Below are 9,373 nucleotides of genomic sequence, written 5' to 3'. Positions count from 1 at the left end.
CAGCTCCAAATCCTAAGACTTAAGCCAAACTCTTTTCTCTCCCTCCTCACTGATTGGGCCTTAACAAAGAGGCAGGAATTTCAATACTTGTTCATTCAGTTATTGAATGCCTACTGGCTTCAGCCTCCAGTGTGTCCAGTCCAGGCTCTCTCCTTCACCCCTTGCACTGGCACTCAGCTCTGGTCCCAGGACTATGCCAAGAAGTCCAAAAAAACTGAGGCTTCCCATCGACAACACCCCACGTCTTACTAATGGCCTCTCCTTACTGGTTTTTAACCATTTTATTGAGATATAGTTAACATACAATTCACCCACTGAAAGTGTACAATTCAATGATTTTTAGTATTTTCACAGAGTTGCAAAACCATCAGCACAGTCAATTTTAGAACATTTTCATCATTTCAGAAAGAAATCCTGGGGACTTCCCTGTGGCGCAGTGGTTAAGAATCCACCTGCCAATGCAGGGGACACAGTTTCAAGCCCTGATCCGGGAAGGTCCCACATGCCATGGAGCAACTAAGCCCGTGCCTCACAACTACTGAGCCTGCGCTCTAGAGCTCGCAAGCCACAACTACTGAGCCCGTGCTCTAGAGCCCACGAGCCACGACTACTGAAGCCCGCACGCCTAGAGCCCGTGCTCCGCAACAAGAGAAGCCGCCACAATGAGAAGCCCACACACCACAACGAAGAGTAGCCCCGCTCGCCACAACTAGAGAAAGCCCGCGCACAGCAACAAAGACCCAACACGGCCAACAATAAATTAATTAATTTTAAAAAAAGTAACCCTGGGCTTCCCTGGTGGCGCAGTGGTTGAGAATCCGCCTGCCGATGCAGGGGACACGGGTTCGTGCCCGGTCCGGGAAGATCCCACGTGCCACGGAGCGGCTGGGCCCGTGAGCCATGGCCACTGAGCCTGCACATCCGGAGCCTGTGCTCCGCAACGGGAGAGGCCACAACAGTGAGAGGCCCGCGTACCACAAAAAAAAAAAAAAAAAAAAGTAACCCTGTATCACCCCCCTCACCCCTAAGTTCCTCAGCCCAAGGCAACCAATAATCAACTTTCTGTTTCTATAGATTTGCCTATTCTGGACATATCCATATAGATTCTACTCTATTCCATACAGATGGATTCATACAAATGTGGTCTTTTGGACTGACTTCTTTATCTTAGCATAATGTTTTCAAAATTCATCCATATTGTAGTATGTATCAGACCTTAATTCATTTTTATGACTGAATGATATTGCATTGTATGATATCCACTTTTTGTTCAACTATCCTTCAGTTGACAGACATTTAGATTGTTTCCACTTTGGGCTATTACGTATAATGCTACTATGAACATTTGTGTACAAAAAATTGCCCTTTGCTTTCTTAAAGGACCAGAAAAAAAACAAGAATCCTGCTGGTCACCCCAACATTTTGAGTGGAAAGAAGCTGATACAGGGAGAGAAGACATCAGGATACATTCCTTTGGTCCATTTACTAAGTCAAAAATCTCAAGTTAGGTGTCACTGAGCTGTGAGATCTTAGCTAATCCACTTGCTTTTTCTTTCCTTCATTTTCCCTCTTTAATTAACGAATTTAATTTCTCTTTCCTAAGGAAATTGGAAGACCATTAATTAAATCATTATTAGAGTATCAACTTGTTATGCATGAGAGACTTATTCCAGAACAAGGTAAGGGAAAATCGACATCATGATGGATAACACAGTAGAATTCAGATGTTACATTCACAGTCAGATGTTCCAAACCTTCCTGCCTGCCACTGTGGTGGCCAGACCCACTGCACCAGCATCTTCCCCTGGCCTTCATGACACTCCTTTATAGTGTTAGCTGATTTATATCTTCATGGGATTTGTTCAAACCCACCAGTAGGCATTGGGAAGTTATGTACACATCTGCAGGCTGGGCTGGTCCAACTTCCACCAGGAAGTTCAAACTCTGCCAGCACCAGCCGAGTGTTCTTCCAGAGTCTCTCATTCATGGAATAACCTGCACATCTTTAGAGCTCAGATGAATCTTGTGAATACCAGGTGATCACCCTTCCTGCTTTACATAGATTAGGACAGGCTCCTCGACACCTCTAGGCTGGCTTACCTCCTAGACAGAATATTCATCTTTTGTGTTTCCTTTCTCCCAATAATTACCAGCCTTCTGATAAGCACATCATAGCAGATGCAGGCTTTTCCTGAGTCTTCCTTCCTTGCCAGTCACCTCTGATCATCTTTTCCCATTTCTCTTCTTTATTCCCACATACCCACATCACCTGTGCACAATCTTTTAGCTTACCTTTTCCTAAATGTTGAAATTGGCTTGGGCCCAGTAAGATTTGCACCATTGTGAACTGAATTCTGGTAGAATACTAATTCCTTGATGGAAAACTGTCTGAATGACTGTATAAAATTATAGTTTTAAAAAATATTCAGTTCATGGACTTCCCTGGCGGTCCAGTGGTTAAAACTCAGTGCTTTCACCACCGAGGGTCCAGGTTCGATCCCTGGTCAGGGAACTAAGATCCTGCAAGCTACATGGTGAGGCCAAAAGTAAATAAACAAATAATATAAAATAAAAAATATTCAGTTCAAGTCCTATTCAACAAAATTCCATGGACTTCAGCCTCAATAAAATATGTAGATGATTACAGACAGTAAATCAAATGAAGAGAATAAGCCATTGGTTATTTACCATGTTGTGCAAATCCTGGGGCACACCTCCTGGAAGATGGTCCCCCTATAATCCAAACTTCTTACAGATTAAGGTGGATAGATGCAGGATGTCCTTTGATTTCCTGGGGCTCTTGGCATTCTGAGGAGAAGCAGGGGATGTCTCCTGGGAGGAAGCCACCCAAGAAGGTAGCAAGCACCAGGTCCCCTCAGCTCCTGTTCTCCTGGCAGAGAGGAGGGTTCCTGCACCCCTGCCGTGGAACAGGAGTGGCCCGGCCAGATGGAGGAGGACCAGGTGGAGCCAGCACTCCCAGGCAGGCTGCCAGCCCTGAGCAGAGCCTAGGAGCAGGCCGTAAGGAACGAAGCTAGGGGCTTCCCTGGTGGCGCAGCGGTTGAGAGTCCGCCTGCCGATGCAGGGGACACGGGTTCGTGCCCCGGTCCGGGAAGATCCCACATGCCGCGGAGCGGCTGGGCCCGTGAGTCACGGCCGCTGAGCCTGCGCGTCCGGAGCCTGTACTCCGCAGCGGGAGATGCCGCAACAGTGAGAGGCCTGCGTAGCGCAAAAAAAAAAAAAAAAAAAAAAAAAAAAGAACGAAGCCAGGAGACAGAATGTGAGACTTCTCCAGAGTGTCCACGGATGTGGTCTGCGGTGACCACATGGGGAGCAGCGGCAGCGCCTGGGATCCAGCCTTCAGCACCGCCACGTTCCTGGCGATGCTGTTTATGAAGCCGCCACTCAGGCACTGAACTGCTTGTTTTTATAAGGGATACTCTGGAGGGCTAATTAGGATGGAGAAGACATACCTCCCAACTCAGGGGAGCTCAGGGGAGCACAGTGCTGCCCCCGACTGCCTCACAAGGAGGGAGGGGATGCTGCATGCAGGAATTTGTCTGCTGAGGGAAGTATCCACGCTGGGTGCTGCCCCCTCATCAACCTGTCCCTCTCAGCCTGGACCTTTCCACTGAGTAAATGTTGGAGAAATATTTTAAATATGCAGTGCAGTTCATTATCCTTCCTACCTCCAGACTCAATAGAACCGAGTGGTTAAAAACAGCCGATTCGGAGTCAGAGACCTGGGCTCAAATCCCACTTATTGTTCTGAACTGTGACAACTCAGCCTCTCCGAGCCTCGGGTTCCATGTTTGAAACAAAATGAAAACTCATCTCATAGCAGCGGAGTGAGGATTAAATGAAGTGGGGCTGGATAGGGCCTGGTTTCACACTGGCTCCTCTATTCTTCCAGAACCCTCTGGGCCTGCCTCACTAATAGCTGCAGTGTCCAGGCCTCCCTTGCAGCCCCTCCTCTACGGCAGCTCCTGTCCCCCAGCTGCTTCTCTCCTCGGGGAGCATCCCCTCCCACCGTGTGTGTTGGTTCTGCGGTAAAACATCTCTAGGACATTTCTTCAGGAATGTGGGCAATTCTGGTGTCCCACAGCAAGCCAGTTAGGCAAGTTTGGAAATCTCAGTGAATGCCAATCTCCCACTCACCTGAGCGCCACAGAGATTGTTTCTTCGTTGGTCGTTTTCTTTTCTTTTTTTTTTTTTTTTTTTGCGGTACGCGGCCTCTCCCTGCTGTGGCCTCTCCCGTTGCGGAGCACAGGCTCCGGACGCGCAGGCCCAGCGGCCATGGCTCACGGGCCCAGCCGCTCCGCGGCATGTGGGATCCTCCCGGAACGGGGCATGAACCCATGTCCCCTGCATCGGCAGGCAGATTCTCAACCACTGCAACACCAGGGAAGCCCCATTGGTCGTTTTCTTACGAGAAAGTTTTGAAATGGGTGTTCCTTCAGAGAAAGCAGGTGCCCCCGCCTTGTAATAGGTGAACATCCAGATTTATACAGAGAACAAACAGACTCATAGAGGAGTCTTCTGGAAGGTAAATTCTTCTAGTGCTATTTTAAGGGAAGGAAATAACACAGGCTTATTGCCTGTAGACCCAAGTTTAAGTCCAAGTTCATCCACTTACTGAGAGGCCCGGGACCACCCACTGACATCTTTGAACTTCCGTTTTCTCCCCTGCCGTATATTGTTGTAAAGGGTAAATGAGGGAACATAGATGAAAGGACTTTATAATGCCTTTAATTAGTCACTATTACATAACTAAATTTACATAAATATATCTGTTGTGCAATGTGAAACTCATTTACATGGGCTAACCCAAGGTTGTTTTTAAAGGCCCTATTCTAACTTTTTTTAAAAATGTGGGGTGATTCTGTGAGGAATCGGAGTAGGACAGGATTTATGTCAAAATGGAAAGCTGAATGCTGGCTAATATCTGTAGCAAAGAGCGATGAGGAAATCCATTCCTGAGGCTCCTGGTTGCCCACCTTTCAGTTCTGATCGCTCTGGGTTTCATTAGCATCGATAAGTGACTAAAAATACATTTGAGTATCACGATGCTTAATATTATAGTTGTTTTTGGTACTATTTCCTCCTACTTCCCATCTCACACTCATGCTCCCATCAAACAAGAGTTGAGAAAAGTTACAAAGTGAGTCTTCACCTTCCATCGGCTCCCCTCCAGCTGTGATACCCTGTTCCCAGAGGCCGAGCTTCTCCATTCAGCTTCAGTTGGCCTCCGGCTTTCAAGGGACGAAAAGTCTTCTTTCCCTCTCTCTCCCATGTGTCATCCGTGTCCCTGCCACAATGAGGAGGCAGAAGCCTGCCAGGTGCTTTCTCCTCCTCCCAAAGTCAGGGTGATGTGTGAAGGGGAAGCCCTTCTGAGTGAGAGACGTGACTTTGACCGTAAGCCAACAGGCGTAAGAGGCCAGTGATTATTGGCTTCCTGTTTTCTCCATATCTCACCTCTGGGTCCTACGGGCTGACCCTGAGTCTCTGTCGCCACTCCTTGAAGCTCTTGCATCAGCTGCAAGCTGATTAGGAAATTCTCATCTGTCTTCACTTGGATTCCCTGGGAGACAGACTGTCTGAGATGGAGGTTTGAGGGCAGGACTTCTACTGGGCAGGGGAGAGGTGAATTATGATGTCACAAAGGCCCTGGCTGATCCCACCAGGAGCTGTGCAGCTCCTACAGTCCTCCAGAGTTGTCCTGTCTTCAGGCAAGGAGGTCACTGGTTGTGGACTGCCTCTGGGGAGGGGCTGTGACCATAAGCCCCTTTGTTGACTGAGGGTAATTCCTGCAGACAGACTCAGATGAGAGCCCTCACCTGCCGACGCTCCCAGTAGCCAGGGGGGTGAGTGCCTCAGTTCCGAAGGGGGCTTCTAGTTGGCCCTCCACACATCCACTACACCATCTGAGTGGTATCTTGGCATTTTTTAATGTTCAAAATTTTGTTTAAAAATAAAAATGCCATTGTAAATAAGTAATTGTGTGTTTACTTAAAGTTGTTCTATCCAAAACATAAGTTTTGGGAGTTCCCTGGTGGTCTAGTGGTTGGGATTCAGCGCTTTCCCTGCCGTGGCCTGAGTGCAAGCCCAGGCTGAGGAACTGAGATCCCATACGCTGTGTGGTGCGGCCAAAATGATTAAAAAAAAAAAAAAAAAAGAAGTTTTGTATATGTGGAAAGAGCAGTTCTGCAGCAGTGCAGTTGGGTCACCAGGGAAACGAACTGCAGGGTCTGTGAAGCCACATTGCTGAGGGTTTCTTTTTGATTGGCCAAAAAGAAGCCTGTGTAGAGTTTGGGGCAGCCTAATCAGAAAGAAGATGAGCGTGTCTTAAAAAAGGACACAGGACCCACAGGAGGACAGATATCTCCGACAGAATACAGGCAATGAGTTGAGGTCGTGATGGAATATGCTCCTTCGCAGTGACTGGTTGAGGCTCTAGCTTCACAGCAATCCCACTGAAGTTGTCCTGGGATGATGACCAGGGCAGAAGCAAAAATATGTTTACTCCTATAGTATACTCTTAGTTTCTCCATTCTGATAATCTCCATTCAGATAATCCCACCCTCTGCTCCCGGCCTCAACGCTTCCAAGTTTGTATGTGGCATCTGACTATGATCACCCACTTCCTGTGAAATGATAAACAAAGTTGAGTGTGAATACCACTGGGCTGAGATAATTAGCGCTGGTCCAGATAACTGCTCCTTGCTGCTACAGCTGACCTCTGGTCCTAAACCCTTGCCTGCTTAGACCTGTCCTAGCTTCCAGACTCTTCCCACTGTTACCAACCAGAGTTCTTGGCCTTCCCCAATCAGTAGAGGGGAAGACAATTTCCTGTCTCTAGAGGCCAGACAAGAAATTTAGGCGAGGCTCCCCCTGCTGCAGCACGGGGGAGCGAGAACAAACAACAGGTTCCATTGCTTGCTCACTCCCCGCTCCCCGAGGGGGGTGAACTTGTTCTTTATAGGGGGTGAAGATAGGGATTGTCCAGGGGTTGGGCCGGAGGCGTAGCTTAGGTGGTTTGCCCACCTCTTAGGTGGTGCTGCACACAGGGGCCATGCTCAGTACCCTGCTTTTGCTCCCAACATGCCTGTTTTTGCTCCAGGCTCTTAGAAAGTGGCAGCTGGATTTTTTGGTCTCTTTGTATATTTTGGGTCCAGAATTTGCCCCACCTGCTCATGCATGCAGTTATTTTTAGTCCCATATATTTTCTTTATGTTTTGTTGCTCAAGGAGAGGTGTGTCCAGGTGCAAGCACGGCGGCACTGCAGCAAATGGTCCGAGGTCCCAGCCTGTCTCACCACCACAATACATACATGCGCTGATATTACATAAGGAAAGTCAAAGTTACACTGTATTGCTAACCACAGACGTTTAGGAAGACAAATGACTTGAACCCTAGTTTATAGTTGTTTTACTCTTATTCCTTTTATTTGCTTATTAAGCTTTTTTTTTTAGGAAAAACCACTCCCAATTTATAGATAAACCCACAGTTAGCAAAGACAGCTGTGACACCTTTCTTCCCCTCTCAAGGCAACTACTGCTGCCATGGAAATCATTGGGTAGGAGGGGGATGGAAAAACAAATGCTGGTGCTTAGAGGCTCTGCAGCATCAGGAGTGGAGGAATGAAATCAACTGTGGAAACCCAGCAATATTTTAGGGGACTTGACTAGAGGAAAGATTCCCAAAGAGGACTAGCCTATTTGTAAGGTGACCGCCCTGACCCAGTGATCTCCTACCCTAACAGGAAATTTTCCTTTTGATGTGCTTGGCTGCCTCAAGGCAAAGATTAATTTGGATAACAAGCATCTTCTTTTAACAATGTTTATAACTCTGAACTGGTTAGAGGTCTACTAGCCATTGATACATGAGCAGGACTGAGCTCATTTCAAAGCTTCCAACGGATCCCTTGCAGATGTCAGCTACTCTGAATAAACAAGAGCCTGGGTTGAAAGGTAGAAAGTAGCGCTGAAAACAGAGGTGAAAACTGAGAAAAGTACATTTGGTAACAGTGGCTGTTCTAGTACCTACTTGGCATCCATCCTTCCAAGGAGTTCAGTGTTTCAGTTTGTTCATATAGTCAAAGGAGGCCCCATGGAAGCCCCTTGACTCTAATTTGTAGAGGGGGCACCACTGAACCCCCAAGTCAGACAAGACACAATGGAGGCACCCAGACTATACTTCTACCTTTCGGCAATTTCAAAAAGTTCTTTTAGTCGGCCAGAAAGAAGGCTTCAGCCCTTTCCTCTGTCACCTGAATTAGGTTAAGAATATATTTCTTAGTCTCTAACCCAGTCCCCCCACCATGTCCATGATTAAGCCTGGTATTTCAGAATGTCTTGGGTGGAACTGAAGACCAGCCACTTCCCACCATCATGAAGGCCCCTTGCACAGAGTTTTCTTCTCATTTTAAAACGTTTTAACATTTAAGGCTAGAAATAAAGTCAAATGTATGTACTTCATCAAACTTCATAGTGATAGGTCAGTTTAAATTTACTAAAAGTTGACTACAAGATGGAATGATTTAAAGGACAACTTAAAGGGAATAAAAATGAATTCCTGGGACTTCCCTGGTGGTCCAGTGGTTAAGAATCCGCCTTCCAATGCAGGAGACGTGGGTTCAGTCCCTGATCAGGGAACTAAGACCCCATGTGCCTCGGGGCAACTAAGCCCGCGCACCACAGCTAGAGAGAAGCGCGAGCGCCGCAAGGAAAAGCCCGCATGCCACAACTAAGACCCGACACAGCCAAATAAATATTTATTTGCATTTTCAGCTGGGCCCCTGGGCACCCTGAAGAAAGACAGTATTTTTCAGCTTCTGGTGTGATCATCCGACTGATTTCTGGCCATATAATGTGGGCAACTCCTCATTGATGCTCTTAAAAGGTAACATTTCCCCCCATTTCCACCCTCCCACGGGCTAGAAGTGGACCTAATGGGGGACACTTTGGACTGCGGGGGTGAGGGGAACATCCTATGAATGTCAGAGCAAAAACTAAGAGCCTGGCTTTATGGAACAGAACCTCAATACCAGCTGAGACTAACACAATAGAGAATTCATCTTCTATCTGGTTTAAGTCACTGTTATCTAGATCCCATGGGACCAAACCTATATCCTCACCAATGTTACCCGGTCCTCCTCCCCAGTCCTCCCAAACATCCACCTTCAGGACTTTCTACTGCGATTCGAATAATTTCTCCTCTTGTTCTTCAGTGAAAGGAGTTGTTGTCTGCTTCTTACCAACAATTAGTATCAAATAGAGAATATATCCTATATTAAAGTAACTTCTTGTCAAAACCTAGGCTTAGGCAGGATAATTCTTTCAAATTTTGAGAACTGAGTTGCTAGACCATGAAGAAT

The sequence above is a fragment of the Delphinus delphis genome, chromosome 13 (genome assembly GCF_949987515.2).
Source record: "Delphinus delphis chromosome 13, mDelDel1.2, whole genome shotgun sequence".
Lineage (NCBI taxonomy): Eukaryota > Metazoa > Chordata > Mammalia > Artiodactyla > Delphinidae > Delphinus > Delphinus delphis.
The sequence above is the reverse complement of the archived record's forward strand: the minus strand, read 5'-3'. Positions refer to the sequence as shown.